The sequence below is a fragment of the Pieris rapae genome, chromosome 18, assembly GCF_905147795.1.
Source record: "Pieris rapae chromosome 18, ilPieRapa1.1, whole genome shotgun sequence".
NCBI lineage: Eukaryota > Metazoa > Arthropoda > Insecta > Lepidoptera > Pieridae > Pieris > Pieris rapae.
In genome coordinates, this window is record NC_059526.1 from 4,547,320 (window position 1) to 4,572,456 (window position 25,137).

Sequence of the window (25,137 nt, forward strand, 5' to 3'; positions counted from 1 at the left end):
TGATTTGCGAACTGGCAGTAAATGTAAAATTAAAAGAATTTCAGATATATTTATTTTTTGACGTTCATAATTGTTGTGTTTTTAAAACAATCAAAAACATTTTGTTACCTATATGAATAAATGACTTTCAATTTTAAATTGGAATCAAAGAATTTAAAACGCTACTAAATATATAATTTATGGTTACAATAAAGAGTGAAAAAGTAGGATAATGTTTCTTCATATAATGCTACAACAATTTAATGCCTTCATTAGATTAGACTACAATAAACATAAGCCAAAAATACATAAAATCGGAAAATAATGATGTGGCTATCACAATAAAACGTACCTTTTTTAATAATTAAAAAAGCTTTTTATTTCAGATACTTTCAACACCACAATCAATACTTCAGTCTCAGTTTTTTTAAGTATCTGTGTGCCTTTTTTTGGCAAAGACTTCCTCCAAATCTTGGCTTTTCTGTCGGCACTGTACCACTCTATATCATGACTTACCGTTTTTTTAATTTGATATATCACCTTCAAAGTTGCCTTCTTTTTCACTACTTTAGCACGAGTTAAGTACGTTCTGGCTCCACTTGGGGTAGTAAAAGATACATTTGTCTAATATTTTGTATCTATTCGGACATTATGACCATACCACATACAATAGTAATAAAATGCCAAAACTGTTTCCAGAAAACTGGGGAAGTCAGTTGGGGCGTAAAATTATCTGCGGTGACTGTGGTTGTATAGTCCACACTAATTTGATTTAGTAACAACTGTAATTTGGCTATGTGTAAAACCAGAATAATAAGCCTAAATTAGTAAAATTGTAGGCTATTTCTGGTTCTGGCAAATACAAGTTAATTTGTATACCATTCGGTTCATTGATTCGGACTTCATATACTGACATATAAACGATAATAGTAACCACATATTTTAGTGAATAATTAATTTATAATTAGAATTTGTTGAATGAAATATGATAATATGATTGATACCAGCAAACTTTGTATACATACAGAATTACAGGAAGTTAAAGGTCGATATACATTTCTATATCGTAAAATATTGCATTCATTTTGTTTACTTATTTTTTTTTACAATTAATTACATGAGTCCAAGTTTTTATGTGTGAAAGATTTACAGTCGTGGTTAGCAAAAGACCGCAGTTCCATTCCGACCTGTAGGATTAATTATTAAATATGAAGTCCCCAAACACAAATTATATATGATGAACAATTAGTAATATTTTATAATCCATAATGTCAACGGTAATATATTTCATTGTGATAAATTTATTCCCTTTTTCTCTCTTTCCATTCGTCGATTAATGATTTATATCTAATTGTCATTGAAATTTACATGATTTATTTGAGAGTAACATGTTTAATAATTGAAGTAACCACAATTATAATTAAAAAAGCCGAACATTTGTAATAACGCACGCATGCCATATCCAAGGCTTCATAGAAGGCTCTCAAAAGCTGTGCTACGGCACTTCACGGATATCACTTCCTTTAGGCTTTGAATGACCTTTTTGAGGTCATGCAAGAACCGCTTTCCATAATATGATCAAGGGTGAAGACCTCCCTGAAAATAGGCTTACGTATAAGGAACTACCTAATCCACACCATTATATAAGTATATATTAAAAGCATTTTAACAACGCCTCTGCTGAAATTAAATTTATTCAAATTACATGATTTTTTGTAATTTCATAAAATGTCTACGGATCCTAGAAATTAGAAGTGATATTGATTTTTTTAAATTACAAATAAATCAACGCGTTTTTCATTAAAGGGAAAGTACTTAAGTAAATCTGAGATTTAGAGTACCAATTTTCATAGACTTTTTATTAAAATCTATACATTTTCTAATTACCTACACAAGTTGCTTCGTACCTGCTTGCGTCAAATGCGCATTGATAAAAATCTTTTGAAAACTGAATTTTCTTGCTTTCAAATTTATTGTTTCTCTAAGATTTTTCTGCAATGCATTTCTATATTTTTTTAATTTTAATTAAACACATTTGCGAAATTGCTATGCAAACATTTCAATTAAAACATGAACTGTTACGCTTTAAATTTCTAATGATTATAGTTAAACCATTTCCACATGAATAGAAAAAACAGAACTTAGATAGTGCCGTGTCACTAGCACATCACAATTGCCAACCGTTATGCTATTCATAAATAAGTCATAGACATTAAAAATAAAAACTTACCAATAAAAACACTAAAATTCCAATGGGCACAAACACAAGTCACTTTAACCGTTAGGGTTGTCAAACTTACACTTCACGTCACAGATAGGGTATGTCACAAATAAATTCAACGGTCAGGGACAAGCGCGCCCTAGATGCAGGCAGCCGAGACTGGCTGGGGCGTCCCTACCGCGCGTGTCCTGATTCCCCGCCCCGCGCCGCTCACCTCACTACAAGCAAATAGAAATAAAGTATGCGCTGTAAGAACAGAAAGAAAAACGGATGCCGCCAGGATAAATTAGTTGAGCATTAACGTTTTAAAGAAACTTGTGATAGAAACGTGCTTAATTAAAGCGTGCACTAATTATATACTCTTTGAATAGAAATACGTTGCGGTAATTATTTCCTGTTTTCCGTAAATTTGTGTACACGTTCACTGCAGTTATGATTCAATTCAATTTAAATACTCGTTTGTGTGTTACACTTACCTTAATATCAAAAGGTATACATACAACAATACGCTAGGTCACTCATTTAATTATCACTCATTAACTTAATATGGGGAATAAAATCAGGTATAGATTTTAACTTTTTGTATTTAAATTATTATGAAAAAGGCAATCTATGTATTTATTAGAGTTGATACACGTCTATAATAAGAAAGAGTTTAAGTACATTTTCTACTTTAATCTGGTAGTTGACACTATACACAGACACACTAGATTTAATAGAACAAACATTAAATCGCTATGTATGTTTATATAAAGTTTTCTTAAAAACACCTAAAATTTATAGCGGAAAATAAGTTAAAGAAAACGTAGGTTTGAACAGTCGACAGCAGACCCGCATTTTTCCTAAGCCTTTAAGAACATTCGCCCAATGTGCAAGTCAATTTCGCCGGCTTATTTCGGCTTGACCTACTACGCTAATAAGGATTACGGTGACTGGCAAACTTTTCTAATGTGCTTAATTGATTTATTGTATTTGTTTCATGAGGAATTCACGTTATTGGATTAGCTTGGTGACTTTTTATATAAAAGATATCATTACATACATTTATCATATGATTTATTACACAATTTATACTAAAATTAATCATACTGTACAACTATTATTTACATCGTAATAAAATCTTGAATCTGTGTCAGTTGTGCTACGGGTGTAGCTACGGCGTAGCAATTCGTAGCAAATCGTTGCGTACTGTAATTTCCGACAAAAACTTCTTAAGATATTTTATACGTTTCAAAATAATTATTTTTTTAAACGTTAATTATTCACATAAATGAAGTCTCATAGGCATATTACCAGTTTTTTTCGTACAATTTATATCTAATAAGTTTTATCTTCATTTGGGACTCCTTTTAATAATATATTTTAGTTGTTACATTTTAAGATTATTTATTATATTAGATTTTTTTTACATATTAAGTATTAAAACTTAAAAAAATATTTGTAATTAATAAACATAATTTTTATTTAAATGAACATAGTTTGATATTCGCAACAATAAACATATTTGGTAATTCAAATAATATATTTCATATATAAACGTAATTATACATTTCTCAATTTTAAATAAAATACTTGATACGTTTTAATCAATGTACACTTCCAAAGTATAATAATACAATATCAAGATGAGAAACACCCAGTTTACACATTTAAAGATTTTTGCGAATTGCGACTATAATTAAAGATCTAAGCTATCATATCTCTTAAGTTGGACCAGACTGCTCACGGTGTGTCAATTTAATTTAAAATCGGTTAAGTAGTTTAGGAGTCCATCGCGGACAAACACCGTGACAGGAGATTTATATATATTAAGATTATAAGATAATAAAAGAAAATTAACAAAATTTAAAGCTGTTTCAAAATCAAAATCTCGACTAGTGGCAAGGGATTAGGCCTAAACTCTTTAACCGCAAGCAAGTTTGCAAACTCCAATTAACAAATTTTAGCTTGTTATAAATCTCTTGCTTTTCTTGTCTCGATGAATAATAATTCTTGGCTTTGGGCGTAACGTTTTGGCTTATTTTGTTCGGTAAAGCCTTCCTTAATTTAATCTTTTTTATGGAGTGAACTGAGATTCACATTTTCTTAATATCATTAAAGTGTATATTACAATGAATGTAAGTAAATATTTCAAAGCCTACTTTTTAACAAGTTCTGCTCAGACTACGCGTTATTGAACATGCCTGCCCTCATAAAATATGTATACATAGTGTGACGTTTAGAATCGATGACGTATATTAATCTATTAACGTATCGTAAATGTCATACAAAAGAGCCCAAACCCAAGGTAATAATAACCTATCATCATCTGAGATAGATCTTAATCCAAATGTTGTAAATAGGGTGCCAATAACCAATCGACGGATTACAAAAGCCATCTGCTGATACAAGCTAAACATGGTAGGTCGGATTGATATCCGTGGATAGACCTTTGTATGAAAATGACAGTTCAGCCAATATCCTATCTTAAACTTTATTTGGTTTACATTGATTAACAAATATGAGTGTAAACTCGGTAAAATGGAACGACAAAGAGCAATCGATTTTTCGTAGAGTTTGGTTATTGGGATGCAGATAGGAGATCAATCGACTGTCACGGTCTGTCAATCCACAATCTCAGATAGAAAACTATCTGAGATTGAGGATACATTATTGGGTTCGGGCGTTAATGACTATCGTGGTAGGTTGGTACCGCTGGGTACCGAGTAATTGTCAGGCGGTGGCACAGGACTCTGAAGGAGCCCTGGAAGTTCCCCGTTTTGCAGATCAAGATACTATTTAGATCGCAAAGAGCCAACGAAGTGAATGTAAGTGAGGATTTATGACTTAAATGGCCTTGCTTGAAAGGTAAATAATATTTTTTTTAATTTAAATGTTGTATTAAGCAGTATTTGTCCAATGACTAAGCGTGTGAATCTTATACCTGAGGTCGTAATTTCAATCGTCAGGAGCCGAACCTACCACTTCAGGTACTTCATATCGATATCCATAATAAGCTGACATCAGACACTGAAATTTATAAACCTATTCAATATTTAAGTCAAATTCTAAAACGTAAAATGACAAATTAATGTAAGATAAAGAGATAGATAAGTTAAAAAAGAGTAGATAGTGTTTACATTTTAATTAAAATATAAACACTTCTCCAATATAACTCATATGCGACGTAAAGACTTTATCGTCACACTTTACGAAGAATTTACTATAGAACACGATAAAACTTTTTGGAAAATATTTAATCGCAAAGTCGACGCAACCTTTCTTTATAAATTACACCAAGTAATTTTCTTTACCCTTGGGTGCCGTTAAAATCGATCCGTGAACGCATTTTTACAATAGCAAAGCTAATCCAGTTACTAACGCGTAATAACTAGTAGTAAATTACAGTCTAGGGACGACTTATGTATATAATAAGCAATTGTGTTTTATTTATAGTTTATTCTGCGATTTATTTCACATAATATGATTCTGTACATTTTAATAGTAAGCTGATATTAGGTATGTGTGATATTCTAAAAATATAATTCTAATATAATAACTAATCTTAGATTGTAATAACTGAAATATATTATTAAAAGGAGTCCCTTTAATTGGCGGCTTATAGTGTAACCATCGTCTCTGTGATACAGTAATACGTGTAGGCAAAGAAGGTAAATTCCAGAAGAAATCCAGAAGATTATATGAAAATTAACCTAGATGCTAGCATTCTAGATAAGTAATGTAACTAAACAAGTTCAAATCTTAGTCTTCATTGTGACCTTAATAATAATTTGAATTGGGTCTTTGAAGAAAGTTTTCATTATTCAAGTATTTCAATAAGCTATTGAAATAATCTTAATTAGAGTAAACTTATTCTTCCCGTGAAAACAAGTTGTTTTCTACGGATAAAATTTAAAATTACAGTGAATCTTGGGTAGTATTAGCCTAGTCACTTAGCGTTTATTTCTCAACCAAATAACGTATCTTCGTAATAGCACATGTTGGTACAGTAAATGAAGAAAATTGTATCAAGCACAGCTATGTAAGTCAAAGAAATATTATAATACTGAAACTAAATTCTTTAAAAGAATATATTGCTAAATTTTTGGAGGACTTGAATTTTAAAACTCAATTATCTAGATATGGTATTAGAAACGACACTTATCTAAAGACAATCAATATATTTTATTTGTCGTGATGAAGCAATCCATGAATTGACTTTATCTGATCTAAGATTTCAATTTGTGTATTTTCACAATTATTTGCAAATTAATTTACGTTGCTGGTAACCTGTTAAGCCTAATACCAACGTTAAAACCATTGATTTAAGGAAGTGATTGGCAACTGGAACACTACAATAAACACAGATTATAGTAAAAGTTTATAAAGTATGTATATACTATTAAAGTGCCTTTGCAAAAAATTACAGCGTCGAAACCTTGTCAAAATACAATTTGTCGCGGAATAGATCGTTTGATCTATACTTCGTCGATTGTCATTCGAGAAAATCGTGTCGATTGAACGTTAATTAATTGCTCTTTATAAATCTCGTTTCGACGCTCTATTGCTTTGATAGAGGGTCCTAGAAATCTCGTGAATCTAAATTATCAAATGACTGAAAGACTAATTTTAAATTCATAAACTGCTCTTCATTTGGTGTCTCGAAAGAAAATGAGAGTAGTTTATTTTAATCCACGTTTATTCATTATTATAGTTTATTTTTAGCAATTAAAATCAGTAATATCATCAGAATTTGATTTTTGGGTTAATTACTCGAAAAATTCTGAGTTTATCTTTGTTCAATAATAATATGAACAATACATGACAGGAATTTTGGGAGACACTAAAGCGATTACAGAACGCAAAAATTTCAATTACGTTTGTAACAGATTAAATATTGAACGTATTAAAAAAACTACAAGCTGTATGCTAAAACTCTTTGTTTTTTACGCTCGTATAAAATAGTTCGAATAATAACGAAACAAGCGAAAAAATGGTCCAAAACGATATTAATGGACGCAACTGGGCCTCGCTATAATCGTTACATTCTACGATCGGGACTAGATAACTCGCTTGATTGAATTTAATTGATTATTCAATACTCAATTGTTACGCTTTCTTTGTAGTCGACTAGTTTGAAGCATTTTTCACTTTAGAATTTTAAATAAAGAACTGTAAAGGCTTCTACAATTTGAATTATTAGTGGCGTGCCCTTGATTGCATTCGGATTTTCTTTATGACCTGTTCCTGTAAATCTGAATTATCATAAACAGAGAATACTATTGTTACTGAAGAAAGATAATATGTCTTCGTCAATTTATACAACTGTGTATGCATAGTACAATCTTTGAATATAACACAAATTGAGATAATATCTATACATAGCTTAATAAATACTCGCCAGTTTTAAATACTATTAAGTATGAAAAAATATTTACACTTGTTTTAATAATTTAAAAACCTTTAGCAGGCATCAGTCTCGCATAAACAATAACAATTACTCCAATGAAGAGTGACAATTATTTAGATACATTATTGTAACATATCATGTATGAAGTATTGTAAGTTTTTGTGAGAAAATAAATAAATATTATTATTAAAAATATAATTAATATTATAAAACAAGAAAGCCAACCCAATAATAATTATAATTTGATTGATACAATAAATGATAACATTATTTAAACGAGAAATTAATATTAATATTTAGCAGTTATTAAGTAAAGACATGTAGAAGCATAATAAAGCTATTTCTTATAATACAAAGCATTTTAAATTACATGTGATCTGAAACATGTGTGTCATTTCCTCAATATCCAGCTAGAACAGCCTATGAGCGTAATAAAGGTAAGGCTACAAGGTACAAGAAAGCGGAAATACTGCAAAAAGGCTAGCTAGGCTCCAAGAAATCTATAGATAAGGAAAAACATGTATGTATGTCTTTGAATCGGCTTTACTATATAAAATTTTTAATCTTTAAATATTACATACTTACATTGAATAAGTAAAAAATAAATAATGATTTGATAAGAAATACCAACTAATATACATTGTCAAACATATTCCTATTCATACAAATTTTAAAGTTATACGTTATTGTCAAACCATTAAAACATAATGTTAACACAATCTATAAAAAATACATACAAAACTGTTCTAGCCAATATATATTTTACGTTTCCTTTTTTTATTATTTTAAACAGTGATCAAATGCAAAAGTCTCTTTAAATAAGAACGCTTCCCTTATCAACATGGTACTCACACTGTTATATAACAGCGCGCAACCTACAAGCAAGACGTAATAATATCGTGGGTGTACAAGCTAGCGGAAATTAACAGCTTTTAGCAAGCTAAAGCCAGCGGGGTGAGGGGACTGACAATTTATCACCAAATATGAACAATTGGTACTGCACGTTCAATTACTGTCTGTAGCTACCAATTCACTGCACCTGCCTTGGGGTCATATTACGTAGATGACAATTGAAAACAGTGTTTCCACTTTATAGAATCTATATTTTTTCTTGCGGAGTATTAAAATATGATAGTTAGAGTTACTTTTTATAGTACCTATATAAAATTCTTCGTAACGAATTTAATTTAATTTTATATTGATTTAGATAGTTAAATATTAGGTATATAAAAACACCATGCAACGTATGAAAATAATATTTTTATTTAAACAAGTTACGTCTTACCCAAAGGGCTACGTTTTTTCCACACCAACACATTAACACCACTCTCAAAATAATACCCATACGTATTCGTCGGTATTTGGTGCATTAGATCCAGCATACATTATATTAAACATTTATTTTTTCAGTCCAAGCATAGTCAAAGTTTTAGGTAAGCCTAAAACTCTACAGAAAATTCAATTGTTTAGTTACAAAACATTATTATTGTATAAATAAGAAAGCACATTTTTACGCATAAGAGTTTCTAACTCAGCCTCAGGGAGAAACTAGTTAATATTCACACAAATTGTATGCACACAATTTACATAAACATTTTTAAACTAGTTCATTTAAATGAGAAGTTTATCGATGTACAAGCGAGTACTAATGCAACATTCATGTAATCCGTGACTAGGCACTTTAGGCCTGACTATGTACATCGTTTTAATATTGATAAATTAAGCTCTAACTGGATTTTCCTGTTTTATTCAAAGGATTTTGAAAATTTCTAAAGCGTTCGATGCTCAACCCTAAGATCATGCATTTAAACTCTGGTTGAAGGCGAAGGCTACGAAGCCATTTCTTCAAACGATATCATTAAATCAGTTGTCAGATTATTCCATTAGGTCAATGAATATTTTAAATATAGGTACAATACTTAACACAACACAAAGATACAAACAATCCGCGAAAATGGAGGACACCGTGAGCAATTTCTGCAGAAACCCTACATCTTTAGTCGAGACCAACTCCGGGGAAATAAATACAGATAATACAACATTTTCTACAACTGTGATACTTTTTTTAAATTCAACACCTTTTGTCTTAAGTCACTGTGACCACGCACGCTGTAAAGCACGCGAAACGTTGGTTAAATTTAAAATTATGTTTCAATAATTATAAGTTTTCAATAATACATAACTTCAATCCGTTAAAAAAGTGCTTTTCCTCAAATTAAATATGTAAATAGCAGTTAAGATAAAAAATTAATATCTCATTAATCATCTCTTTGTCAAACGAAATGGAAGGAGCCAAGAAAGATTAAAATAAAGGAAATTCAAAATGGCGTAATGCACTTTTGCTAACTTTTGAAACCTCCCCACAAACATTCCGTTCGTCAATGCATTTCAAATTCAGAACAATCATAAAGTTCGTGCAATTTATGATTCAAATGAACGTGGATGAAAGTTTTGATCTAAATTAGATTAAATTAGATTCTCCCATAAAACGCGTCTAGTTTATATGATAGTTTCTTATTCGAGAAAATATTATAGTTGGTTTGGGAGTTTGACTCGTAAGATGGTTTAAAAATTGATTTATTGTTCCAACTTTATATTTTATGATTACTTACTTATTTATCTTCTGACTTTCTGTGTTTGGTTGTGACTAATAAGTGTATCGTCTTTATGTAGTTATTTTTTCACTTGCAATGAATCATGTTTTAACGTTTCATATACTTTATAATTTAATATAAGAACTTTAGGCGTAATTTATAGTTATACAAATATAAATAAATTACTAATAGTTTAGTTGCAGAACATTAAAAATATAATAATAATAATAATTTTTATTTCTTTTCTCACAAAAACTTACAAAACTTCATACATGATACAACAACTATTTATTAATGTATGTAAATAATTGTCATTCATATTGAAAATAAAATTGCCAACAGTTTAGCCCATTATTACGAGAAAGGTTTTTTTTTATTTCATAAAAATGAAATATAAAAATAAAAATGATCTAAAATTACCTACAATTTCAACTGAGCAAAACAAAAAAATATGAAAAATTTTATCAAAGTGAGTGCTCAATTAATTTTAAACTTTAAAAATGCAACTACAACAGCTGTAAGTCTTTTAAAAATATCACGTAATAATTCAATAGCCTCTAACATATTGTGTTCAAAAGAAGCTCTATCTAAGCCTGTTTGTAAAAGAATTCACTTTTCTTTGACAACGGTTTGTCTCATCAATTTTAAGAGGGCCTTTGTATGCGGCAGTTCGCTAAGTACATTATGTAAATGTTACACTGAAGGCTGTACCGGACGAGCCGACCCAACACACCCATATTATTAGCTAGAAACCCCAGTAAAATGCCATTCTAAAGAGAAAAATGGCCAACAACACTGTATCGAAAAACGAGTGGCATTAAAATATTTATAGATTTTGTTTGGAAACGTTCGGTATTCAATATATTGGATTAATAATATTTTTTCATATTGAGGACGATTAAAACGAGTTAAACTATAAATATTTTTATTTTTATTATACTGACGGCTACCTAGATAAATAAAGACTATCATTTTATTTAAATGCTTAATAGATAGATTTCCCGCATTATTATATTTATTAACAGAAGATTCTAGTCTATTAACACGCACAGCGTTGAATAAACGTATTATTTATGTAATAGTTATTGAATCTTTTGATTTAATTGGCAAGTTTTAAGTTAATTAATACTAATAAGTTGCATAAGGCTTATACTATATAATTAGACTCAAACTTTACTAAACTATATTTAAATGTAGTTTCCTGGAAGAAATCGCTCGAAAGCGATAAGGCCGCCAGTTGCCGCCTTTTCATTTAATTATGATCAATTTTTATATTGTAATGTAACAAAGTGTTAATAAATAAAATAATAAACAATAATAAACTAATCTATAAAAGTAACTCTTTACCAATGTGTATTTTTATAAAGAAAACAATATCGTTTTCCCCTGGTGTCCGAAATATTTTCAATAATACGTCGGGGTAAATAAGATTTTCTATCGTAGCCAAGGAACGTGCGAGGGCAGTTTTAATTTAGTAGGTCTTTGCTCGTCTGAGTCGAAGCCAGGATTAAAACTCTTGTGAACATGACTTGCCGTTATGAATTTTACATCCTAGCTAGTTATACTATCCTAGTACCTTCTTTTTATAGAGTAAAAAAAAATCTTTATGAAGTCTTGTATGCCTAATTATGTTATGTTGACGGCAAAAGCAACATATTTTTACATTTGCTAAATTTCGTCAAAAATTGTATTTTCTTTTAAATTTCTATGTATGTTTCTTTATTTTTACAAGATTTCTGTAGTGTTGTTTTAATAAGTCTAATAATATTTAAGTTTGAGTCGTATGTTAAATATTTATCAAGCCTAGGCAAATACGTAAAGATTACTATTATTCATAATGTTCTAATATAGTAAGAATTCTTAATAATAATAAATAATAATAAATTTTGCCCTGTAAATCTTTCAATAGCGTTGTATTTTATTTTTTTTACGCATATGAAACCCTGCGGTATCTTTTTCATAGAAGTATTCATTTATTTATTCAAACTTCGTTGCAAAGAAACACAAATGACACAATGCATAAAAATTACAAGGGATTCAACGGATGGCCTTATCGCTAACAAGCGATCTCTTCCAGGCAACCCGAGGAATGAATTACATAATAAAGACTACTAGTACATAGCAGTATTTATTATGTAATACATGATTGCCATCCAGAACATAAGGGAAAATTCAATTTATTTTTTCACAAGACAGTCTACAAAGTTGTGCACAGGGCGACAACATAAGTTCCGAATCGCGGAAGCTTCCACAGTAAGTCGTTTTAAATTAAAATCCAGTCTTTCATCCCCATGCTTGGAGTAAGCTTTGAAAACTTTCTATTTCAAAGAAAGAAATCTTTATACACCGGAACTCATATTAAAGAATTTACGGCTGTAAGGAACTCTCATTTACTATTTTCGTTATGTACTATGTAATTTAATACAGCATATCTGTTACTCACTTTGCTGGCAGCGTTAGGCATCTTTTCCATTACACGGTTGTTCAAACGTACGGTGTGTAAGCCGTACGGTTGAAAAAACGTGCTAGCTTGTACATGATACGGCAAAATCACCGCGCGAGACATTGGTAAGTACTGGCTAGTAGCGCTTTTTACTCGGGCTGTGTAGGACGTGCTGCGTCATGAATTTTCTTACGAAAAAAAAGATTATAGTTGCTTATTACATATATAGGAAAAAGAAAATAGAAAAAAAAGGGAAGTAAGGTTTTGGATACATCCGATTTTAGAAAAAAGGGAGGAATATGGCGCGTTTCATACACTTGTCAAGAATCAATTGAGAGAAGATGAAGACAAGTTTTACAATTATTTTAGAATGCAGAAAACTACATTCGACAACTTGCTCCAAAAATTATCCCAGGAACTAAAACATCAAGATACTTTTATGCGAGAGAGTATATCGCCCGCAGAAAGATTGGCTGTAACTCTGAGGTAAGTAGGTACAAAATTAAATGACATATTTTAGTTTAAAATTGTTTATTGCACACAAACAAAATTATTACATGTAATTGAATTTTAATAATTATTAATTTAAGAACAAGTAAATCAAAAAATACACTACGCTGAAAATGCTACTCAAGTGCGGTACTAAAATCGAATTCGTCTTCAATAGAAACTTGAGAATCTGCCGAGATACTTTCCGCATTTACACTATGTACAGATAATTGTGATTCGGGTCGGTAGTGGATTGGCTCTAAACCAGAACCGTGTCCAAAATCATGAGAAGACGTCTGTGGACGACTTATTCCATAGCTCGATCTAGCAGCTGTAGAATATCCATATGTTGACGATTGCGCATTTGAGGATGCTGTACCACTTAAATATCCTTGATGGCCTTGATCCCATTGGTTTCTTGATGTAGGTATATACTGAGTACACTGTCTTTGTTGAATATTTTTAATTATTGAAATTACTTGAAACTGAAAGTCTATCATATTTTCATCACTGAACTTGTCAACTGTATCAGCGATTCCCATAAAAAAGTTCATACTACGGCTTTTGGATTCAGATTTGCACAATATTTTGTATCTAACGAAGGTCGCCTCTCCTATCAAAACAACTATGCATAAGTAAAAAGTTAATAATTAAATATCTGTAACTTACCAAACTTGTTTTTCTCATCACCACTTAAATCTTCAAATGTGGGCTGGAAATGAATAAATATTTCTTTCCAGGAATCATATTTAAGCCGCTTATTTTTATAATCGTCGATGGTCTTATCCCATATTACAGGCCTTTCTTGAATCAACGTAATTAATAATTCTTGATTTATGTTCATTTTATAATAAAATCGCGAAACAGCGTATATAAGCGGTCACGAATCCGTGCGTACGTCCGGCACCGTCGACACACCCCGATAGACTGCCATACAACACTGGTGAAAATCACGCCGTGCGTAGACGCGGCGCGCCGAGGGGCAGTCACGGCGCACGCGGCCGCGGCGCCGTGCCTTGGCGCCACCGTGCATGTCGACAAGCTCATATAGTGATCCATACCACACTGACGACCGTGCCTACACGCGGCGAATTAACCGTAGATTTTCACGGCGAGAAACCGTGTAATGGAAAAGAGGCCTTATTCGCGAGCGAGGTTCTACGAATCCCGCCTGTGCACCATTTGTTTTTCTCTGTCTATGCAGGACAATCATTCGTACGGTGAAGCTGTTTAGAACAGCCGAAAAATATGTCTACCCATTGTCTAATTCATGAACGGGTCACAAAATTTGTATGAAATATTATGCATAATATATCATTGTGAATTGTTTATGAAGATTTATTTTATTTTCTTAAATTTTTAATAGTTCATTAAAATAATTAATTTATCTAATTTAAAATTATGGCGAATAGAATACACTGCTCTGAGATGTTTTTATTACATAACTACCGATAAAACTTTTTTAGTTTATTGCCAGTTCTTCTCTTCCGTTCTACACCCTTGATTTGAGAACTGGCAGTAAATGTAAAATTAGATTAACTTATTGTATATCTCTCTTTTTTTGACGTTCATAAGACATAAGTACACTTAGTGTACATTATGTTACCTATATGAATAAATTATTTTTGACTTTGACTTTGAGTAAAGCGAGAATATGGGATGAAGCGCCAAAGGAAAGTGGAGTGTAACTTGTTGTGTGTGTTGTGTAACTAACACTTGATGTAAAGTGAACAGAGCAACAATGAAGGCTCGCAGTGTGTTGCCGGCCTTAAAAAATCTTGAAGGACCCTGAGTCGTATTAGTTCTAATTCGGGCACCAGGTTTCACAAAGTGGTGGTATGCGGAAAGTGCCTTAAAAACGCTCAATTATAAAAAGACGAACGTTGACGTGATATGGGTGTAATTTCATATGTTATTGTGTAGGTGTTGCTCCAGAATTACTGCAAACAAAAAAATATTGATAGGATCTCGCGAGGTCAGGAGCAAAATTTACAACCCCCAGCTCCAGGTGCAGGGTAAAACGAGGTAAAAAGGGATCTGTACTTTTTTTATTTACTTTTAACTAACTTCGATAAAACCAAATACCTACATAAATTTAAGTATTTATATATTATTCTATTATTTATTTACATATTTAATTATATGTAATTATACATATTATAAGACAAAACAGTAAGACAATACATAAAGCCAAAACAAATTACATAGATAAACAATATATGTATATAAAACGGAACATTTAAAAACAACAAATAATACTTAGAATTTAAAATTACTACTTAAACAAAATCAAGTCTTCCCGCTTCTTCAAGTACTTCTATAAAGCAAATTATGCAGTTAAACAGTGAACAGCAGATTTTACAAGTACGGTATAATACAAAACGTAATAACGTGTCTATAGACATTACAACAAAATCTCCACCGATCCTGGTGTACGTATCAACTGTTAGCCAAAGCAGCAACGTAAGTAAACAATTAGCCGAAACTAGACTAATATTGTGTGATTGAAACAACTATTAACTTTGGCATAGATGCCTCATAGCTCTCATTAAAAATATTACGTCACAATTTTGGGATTATGAATAGTTTTGTACAATGAAAATAAAATTAAATACGTTCATTATGGAACGTAAGATAGACAGGTATCACTTATTCCGCGTCATTAAATTTGAACCTGCAGGCATCCCTACTCATCGGAAAAGAAGACAGAGGGTGTAGGCCGAGAGGAAAAGCCAACGTAAAAAACTCTCGGTACTCTTTTAAAAAAGCAAATCATCAAACAATACTTATTTTAAAACAAATATAGCATATTAATTAGAAGTAGCCTGCTCAGCACTAGTCCCAGGATCTTCTGGTAGTATTTAGATAATTATAATACGTTTTCTTACAAGTCCAACATGTCATCTGTCCTCTTTTTACCCTTGTAATTTATGGTTTAAAAAGAAAAAAAAATCATATCTTGCCAATATTCACGCACTCATTAAGGGATTCGTAAATACTGCTATGCCGTAACGATTTTTTTTTCTCCATTTAATGTTTTTATAGTTAATAATTTAGTAGAAACTAAATAGTTTCTTCAGTAATACGGATATTAATATAAACTAAAGCAGTGCGCTACTTTTCCGATACGATAACGACAGCATTTTAAAATGATTCAATAAAAAGGCACATAATAATTTAATAAACATCATAACCACATAAGTTCTAACTAATGCTTATTGTACCTATTCCTGTAGAGAATAAGTATGATAATGTCGTGAAACAAATGTTTACATTGAATGCCCGATGTCTTGTAATTAGTTAACTGTTTACTTTGGCTCGAGAAACAACCTGAAAATTAACTTCACAGCTGCGTACCTAATTTATAATGATATTTGTTTTATCTTTTCGTTGATGATAAAAAAATGTTTTACTAATAACTGCATCTACACATTTTTACGTATTATATTATCATCTTCAATTTTTTGGTTTTGACCGAAACTAAAATGCCACATTTACAAAAATAGGGCTAAAAGCTAATAGGTAAAAAGCTACTTAAGTAAGATATAGCTTTATTAACGACATTTCAATTAAAACTTTTATTTTATGTTATATTGTGCATTATGGAATTTAACTCTGGACTGAAGATAATATCTTCAGTCCAGTTCTTCAGTAACGACTGTGGCCATAACATCGTAACGGGGTCATAAAAATTATGGACATATTTCGATACATATCGCCATGTGACAAATCGCGCGATAAATCTCCAAACAGCCCAGCCCTATAAATTTAGGAATATGCAAAAACAAATTCCGTGACGCAGAAAACATTGATCGATTCCAGTACTTTTGTTTTATCTTGTTCCCACTTTGCTCAGGCCTACGTCTGAATTGAATATTTTAAACTAATGTAAAAACAATAACGTAACGTATTCGAAACAATTTTTATTCAACAATTATATTATGTTATCTGTAATCAAGCGAGAACAAAAAATCATCTGCATTATTTAATAGAAACACAGAAACGCGTGCCAAAAAAAAATCCAGGAACCTACGATGCTCAAGGTATTTATATCCAAAATGGTATACAAGGGAAGTCATTAAAAGAATTAAACAAAAAGCCACGCTGCATAAGAGATACAAAGTCACTAAATCCCCAGGAGATTACGAAAAGTTTAGCCGGCGCAGAGCTGAAGTTAAGAAATTAATTGCATTGGCTCTTGAAAATTATACTAAGTCTGTTGAATCAAATATCATTGAAGATCCCAAGTCCTTCTGGAGGTTTATTAATGGTAACAGAGTCAACAGAGAACCATCGGGTATTATTGAGAACGGAGAGGTGTTACCCCCTGATGATAGTGTTAGAGCATTTGCCAAGTATTTTAGCTCTGTTTATGCTACACAAAAGCCAAAGCTTGACGTCAGCGCAGCTGTTGCGGCAGCGGGTTGTTCAAACGGGGCTGCACGAGTTCATGTTGGGAGCTTACAATTGAGCGATGTACAGGAGGCACTTAAGCTACTTAAACCAAAAAAGGCAGCTGGCCCGGATGGTATACCGCCTTATATATTACGAGATTGTGCCGTTGTACTTGCTGAACCACTGCTCCACATTTATAACCTATGTCTCAAAGCAGCAACATTTCCCACATGTTGGAAAACCAGTCGGGTGATCCCAATTCCTAAAGTAAGATGCCATGATAAAGTAGAACAGCATAGACCGATAGCTATTTTGTCATGTCCGGCGAAAGTATTGGAAGCGGCACTTCAAAAATGCATATTTAATCAAGTGAGTTCCCAACTATCGGAAGCGCAACACGGGTTTCGGCCTATGAGGAGTACCACTAGTAACCTCTTGAATTATATGGCTAATATTAGCCCAGCCGTGGACAGTGGAAAACAGGTAGACGCTGCCTATTTTGATATCAAAAAAGCGTTTGACCTGGTCGATAATGACGTGCTTTTGCAGAAGTTTGCACATATAGGATGCACTCCACACTTATTAAACTTTATGGCCAGTTCTATGGAAGATCGAACGCAATACGTGGATTACGCGGGGTGTAGGTCAGAGGCCTACTTTACGAGATCAGGCGTGACACAAGGCAGCAATTTGGGACCGTTAGAATTTCTGATAATGCTGAATGACCTACCGAAAGTTGTCAAGAATGCAAAGTGCTTGCTCTTCGCTGATGATCTCAAACTGTACATGCCTATAGAGAGTATAGATGACTGCATTCGGCTGCAGGAAGACATTGATCGAGTGGTTAACTGGAGCAGGAGAAATAGATTGGAGTTTAATTTGGCAAAATGCAAAGTGATATCTTTTTCAAGGGCACGGTTAATCACTCGGTACAATTATACCATTAGTGGGCTAACCTTGGCGCAAGTCTCAGAGGTCAAGGATTTGGGAGTTTATTTTGATACGAATCTTGGTTTCGCGCGACATGTAGAGATGGTATGCAAAAAGGCCTATAGAAATCTGGGGTTCGTATTAAGAACAGCTTGTGGCCTTGAGAACATCGGTGCGATCAAAATCTTATACAACGCGTTAGTGAGAAGTCACTTGGAGTGCAACGCAATGGTGTGGGCCCCATATGAGGCTAAATACAGTCTCATGTTAGAGCGAGTACAAAATAAATTCACTCGCTACCTCTACAGGAGACTGTATGGAGTGTATCCCTTGTATCCGCTTATGTACCCGACCCTGTTTGTTCTGGGTATGGTGGGTGTACGACCAGCTACGCCTCAGAAGAGAGGTAGCTGTGACCGTTTATATATTTAAAATACTTACGGGTCGGGTGCATAATCCGGATATAATGGAGAGACTGGGTCTACGGGTACCAAGTAGAAACCTGAGGCTTACGTCTAAGCTTTTGGATGTACCGCGCGCACATTCCAACTTGGTTAGCAAAGCGCCACTCACGCGAGCAATACAGATCATTAACAAAATTTTCATTGAGGTGGACCTATTTGTTTGTACGCTGGCTGAGTTCACAAGAGTTGCTTGCTATATTGTTAGTTATAAGATTTAGGAATTTAAATTAATTTTTTAATGTTTGTATGTAGGTTAGTTGGTGTGGGTAGCATAATGGATTTCTATCGCATTAGTTATAACTGTAAAGATAGGAAAATTTAATGGAAAATAAAATAAGTAAAAAAATAAATAATAAATATAAGATACGTTTGAGTGCCTATTGTTAATATATATAATAACAGTAGGTACTCAAATGTACCTACTAAGTAATATATAGTCAAAGTCGTTCAATAAAACGAAAAGTTTCCATTGCCGGGCACAAAGTATATATTATGTATATGGCTAGAAATGCATCCTAATAAGCTTGCCACGCAACTAACCATACTAGACCAAATAAATAGGCTTACAAATCCTAAGTCTTCTAACGCCAACAGCTCTCAACACATCTGCTCATAGTCTACCTGATTGATTGCAAGATAAAGACTATAAAAAATGTTTATGGTGTAAAAAGCGTCTTTTCTACTTTACTAATTAGAAGTTTTGGCCTAGTGGCTTCAGCGTGCGACTGTCATACCTGAGGTCGTAGGTTCGATCCACGGCTATGCACCAATGGAATTTCTTTCTATGTGCGTATTTAACATTTGCTCGAACGGTGAATGAAAACATCGTGACGAAACCGACATGTCTTAGACCCAAAAAGTCGACGGCCTGTGTCAGGCTAATCACCTGCTTGCCTATTAGATTTAAAAATGATCATGAAACAGATTCAGAAATCTGAGGCCAAGACCTAAAGAGGTTTTTACATATATGATTTACTGTATTTATTTTCATGGTTTTTAAAATGAAATTAAATAACTCTATCATTAATCAAACCGAGATTTTGTTCGCAGATAACTATTTCCAGCAAGGTTGCATGAAAAGTTTAAAAATCCCAGTGAAAATTAAAGTAATCACTTCGAATCAATGTAATGTTGAACTTTCCTTTTAACTTAAGCCAGTTTAGTATCTAGATAACTGGACAAAGTTGAAATTATATCCGAAGCTTATACCGGATAAAACTTAATTTTTCCCACTCAAAACCTGTCACCGTTACTTTGTTAGGGTAAAAATAATTTAAAAGTGTAAGTTCCAAACGTGGGTTTTGTCACAGAAAATATAATACGGAAAAACATATGTTTTATAAATTTGAACTGAACTTACTTTCTTTTGTTCTCAAAATTGACAATAAGAGTGTGTGTATGGATAAAAATAACTAAAATGCACTAGTGATTAACGATTAAATTATTCAAAAAGATTTTATTTAAATAAATAAATTGTTTGTTAATACTATCACCGTCGTATATGAAATTGATTTACAAACTAATATTTATTTATTTACACTGTTTTATTGTACTGTTACGAAATACGTGTTATAAATATAATAATACTAGAATATACAACTTGAACATAGACCTAACTTTACAATGTCGAATTTAGGTGTTGGTGTGCGCGCACATCGTAAATATTCACTTTCACCATTTTTCTCCATCGCGCTAAAATAAGTATAACTTTAAAAATATGATTAAAATGACACTAGCTGATGAATGATTTATATTATAGACTAAAAAACTTTTTTAATCAAGAATGAAAACAGTATCTTGAGAACGAATGGACTAAACAAATTGCTAGATATATAATATATATAGTGTCGTCTGTTTCTAAGGTTTTAAGGCATTAAAGGCTTTGCCGTATACCACCAGTATACGGCAAAGCGGTTGGTGCCTATCGAAGTATTGTCATACCTCGTCTCCAAATTCAGACTTCTTTTCTTAACACAATCGTGCAAATTCTAAAAATCTGAAACTCACTGAACTGTGTTTGGACGTTTTAGTTTTGTTGTAAGTCTCCTAACTATTTAAACTTATATACATGTATGTCGTCAAATGCCTCAAATAGCTCTATAAATGCCAAATAATTTAGTAACTTCCATTTATGAGGGAATTTAAAGTTATTAAGTAAAGCACATACAATTATAAAATACAATAGTTCAAAGTTGAGAACGCTTGAACTTGGCAAAATACCTTTTCAGTTAAACGCAGTCATTTACGGGAGCGTTCCAACAATTTGGGCTGATGCTGTTTTAGCAAAGTTCCTCACTCAGCCCTACTTTTGATATTAAAGAAAATAGCTTCAATTTACTCTTAGTCTTTATCTAGCGGCTTTTTGAAACTCGCTAAGTAACGCATTTCGGAAGATTTAAAGTTATATCATCTTCGGATAGCGTAAATTATAAGCTTCATAGAATATAGTAGTTACTATATTGTAGTCTATTAATAAGTACCTGGATGACCGATATTTTTTATATAAATTGTGATTTTTGGAGATTATATTTAAGTACAAATTACATACGAATAAAATGAAGAATAATATTATTCGATCTTACCGACAGAATAATAAAAAAAATTGAACTGGTTATTTAAAGAAAAAAAAATTCATCATACCTAGCTAGATTGATTTATCGCCCCTGAAACCCCCCGTATACTAAATTTCATGAAAATCGTTGGAGCCGATTCCGAGATTCCAATTATATATAGATATACAAGAATTGCTCGTTTAAAGATATAAGATATATTATATATATAAGATTAAAAATCTTGAGACATAAAAACAATGACTTATAAGCGAATGGGATTTGGTGGTGTAAAAACATTAGTAAATATGGACAAAAATACATCCCAAATATATAACTAAATTTGAGAAATCACCAAATCCCGTCTAAGTATAAAGGAGTGGAAAGTGGTTCCCGTCTAAGGAAATGAGTATAAAGGAGCCCGAATACCTAATAAGCAACAGAATGCAACTCGAAACATAAATAGATTATAGCAAAACAAAGAAGACGTAATTCTTCAAATGTCTCATGCGTAAGAGAAAAAAAATAAGAATATTTGAAAGAAATTGACGTGATTTTTTTGGGTTATCTGATTTTCTGCCGATTAAATTAAACCTTTTGTTCACGTTACGTCTTGTTTCCTTCCCTTTGTTTTCATTCTGACAAAAGACGCACCTTTCAAAAGGAAATCTAGTAACCGTGTTATGTAAATTAGAAACAGAACAGACCTCTACATTGCGATGCACTGCGGTAAGAAACGGGTAAAACAAAGATGACTTACTATTATTTATATGTAGGCAAACAGGCAAGAGGGTTATCTGATGTTAAGTGATACTGCCGCCCTTGGACACACATTGCTGGAAGGCTCGCAAGTATGTTGCCTGCCTTTCAAGAGTTGGTACGCCCTTAGTATTGTCTTTTATTAACATAACTTTTACACATTTAAAGAAAGACACTTTTTTACGGATTAAAGTTATGTATTATTGTATTTAAACTTATAATTATTTAAACATAATTTTAAATTTAACCGACGTTTCGCGTGCTTTACAGCGTGCGTGGTCACGGTGTCTGTAGACAAAGGTGTTAAAATGTCAAAAAGTATCACAGCTTGCTGTGACTGGCTATGGTTATTAAATAAAAAACAAATAAAATTAATTTAACTTATGTCACTGCCTCTGGTCCATCGATCTACGTAATTCGCTTTGCTGAACTAACGATCCAAGAAAGATTACACATTAACTGTGTGTATTACACACAGTTTTATTACAGCGATGATTATCTCCAAGTTTTATTTAATGTAAACGAATGTTATTCAAACGCATTTCAGTCTAATGAAGAGGCCTGGCGAGTCGTGCCTTTTTAAAGCATTTTAAAAATATAATTGGTTAAAATATAAGTGGTTATAATAACAATAGTAAACACATATTACGTTTTGCTATTTGAGACTATTAAAATATTAATAATTCATTCAGCTAGTGTTATTTTTAATATTCTTTAAATTTATTATTAATACCGCACAGACAACTAGTTATATTGTGAATACTTGAAGGATATAATACTGGTACAGTATCATACCCCAACACCTTTCGTGTGTGCATAACAAAGTATTCGGTTTTATTGCTGTAATATACGCGAGCACTCAATTCACTTCAGCGCTGGAGCCTTAATGAAATTTTTCTGATTACCCGCTGCCTATTTGCGATTCTACACATTACTGTTTTCATTATAACTTATGAATTCTGATAATTCAACGTTATCTTAACAAGGTCTTATCAACTTAATCCTACACCAAAATTCCGAGAAATCGTTCTGAAACATTGTATAGTATCAATAAAAGTTATTTATTTATTTAATTATAAGTAATCTAACAGCTTACTTAATACATATTATTATACAAAATACTAATACAATACAGAAAGCCAAAACAGATTACATAGATTAACAAATCTTAATATATATAAATCTCCTGTCACGATGTTTGTCCGCGATGGACTCCTAAACTACTTAACTGATTTTAAATTAAATTGGCACACCGTGAGCAGTCTGGTCCACCTTAAGAGATAGGATAGCTTAGATCTTTAATTATAGTCGCAATTTTATTTTAATGCAAATTATTTGTCTATAATTAATTGACAGTCACAATTATCCGTCAACTCCAAAAGATTCTAACTGATGCCGATACTTTTCGACTGGATTGAGTAAGTAATCAACAGATGGCACTGCTATGGTAAACCGACAAACGTGTCATATAAGCTACAATTCAATATGATGATTACCACGTGTTATTGAGGCTAAAGTATAAATTTATTTTGTGAAACGAAGGAGAAACGAAGTTTGCAGCTAGTTATGTATAAAAAACAGAAAATAAGCAAGCACATTAAAAGACAAAGATACATTTAAAAAAAACAAAAGAATCAAATTAAAAAACTGAAATTTGACATTTAAAAGCAACAAATAATACTAAGAATTTAAAACTACTACTTAAAAAAAAACAAAAATCAAATTTGACCAAAATACACGGCGACGATAAACGCATTATTGTATAGTCCACCAAATACGAGCTACCGTATAATGCGGATATTTGTTATTTTATTAGTAAAATAACTTCGGTAAAGGAAATATAATGGAGAGAGCAAAAGCAGAACGTTCATATGACTACGCCAAAATACATTTTAATTAAAAATGTATCTTTATATAAAAAACACCGCAACATTTTTCCCCCAAACAAAATTGTTCTAGGAATATATAAAATTCACCATTTAGCATAACGAGCACAACTAAAGCACTGTTCGCGCAAGTTTTTCTTTACTTCATCGCTCCTAGTGTGAGTTGTAATCTATTGAGATCACGTTTATCGATAACCTAATACCTTAGAATTTATTTCAAGAAGCAACCATCATGGCAAACTACAGCAGATGTTTCTACAGCTATGATTAACCTCCATTGATTCTTGTCATCTACACGTGAGATGCTATAAGGCACAACTGTACCCAGAAACATGCACTATTTATTTTATAACTATAATAGGGCTACAATAAACAGATTTATTCAGTATGAGATTAGTATAGAAAGACATACGCAGGAGTTTTTACTCCGTACTCCTCCGAGGAGAAGAAATTTCATTACTTATATTTGCTTGTAAAATTACGCTCATATGTGAGTAATATTGATATCTGTCTCTTGTTAAAAATTGCATTTTTGCTCCACTGCAAGTACTAAAGAAGAACTAAAGCAAATATTGTGAAACTTAAAACGTTATATCGTTCGATTAATTCTGTAAGACTCTTACTAGGCGCTCAGTCCACGAGTACAAACTAACAATTCATTTCGATCACGTATACCAATGAAACGTTTTCTATTTGATGTTTTGTGAAGGAAACTTGAAAGTTTGTCCCTTGTATCGGCAGTACCTTAATAATACAAAGATGCTAGTTAACTTTTTTGTTCAGAAATTTATTTCATTTGATATCGAGTTTTATATCCTAATTTTTATATGATTCCGATAAGCAATTTAATGCAAGATAAATAGATGTTCAGAAGCTTTTTTCTTTGGAATAACTTGATTAAAGGAAAGATTGTAAAAAATTATTACTATGTTTTAATCTCCAACGAGATCAAAACGAGAATAGACGATTTATACCAAAAACTGACAAAAAACGTACATATAAGTGGAACCTATTATATCTTACATATGTTGTTAAGTTT

The 25,137-nt window shown here is 32.1% G+C and overlaps 1 protein-coding gene across 2 annotated transcripts in view; it reads right to left on the bottom strand.

Moving 5' to 3' along the window:
* The window catches only part of LOC110997359, a 69,679-nt gene extending 67,336 nt beyond the window's left edge, over positions 1–2,343 (bottom strand). For both annotated transcript variants that reach the window (XM_022265494.2, XM_022265493.2), the window contains exon 1: positions 2,210–2,343. The gene's annotated coding sequence lies outside the window, so the exon portion shown is untranslated. The remainder of the gene's footprint in view (positions 1–2,209) is intronic.
* Positions 2,344–25,137: the final 22,794 nt, after the last annotated feature.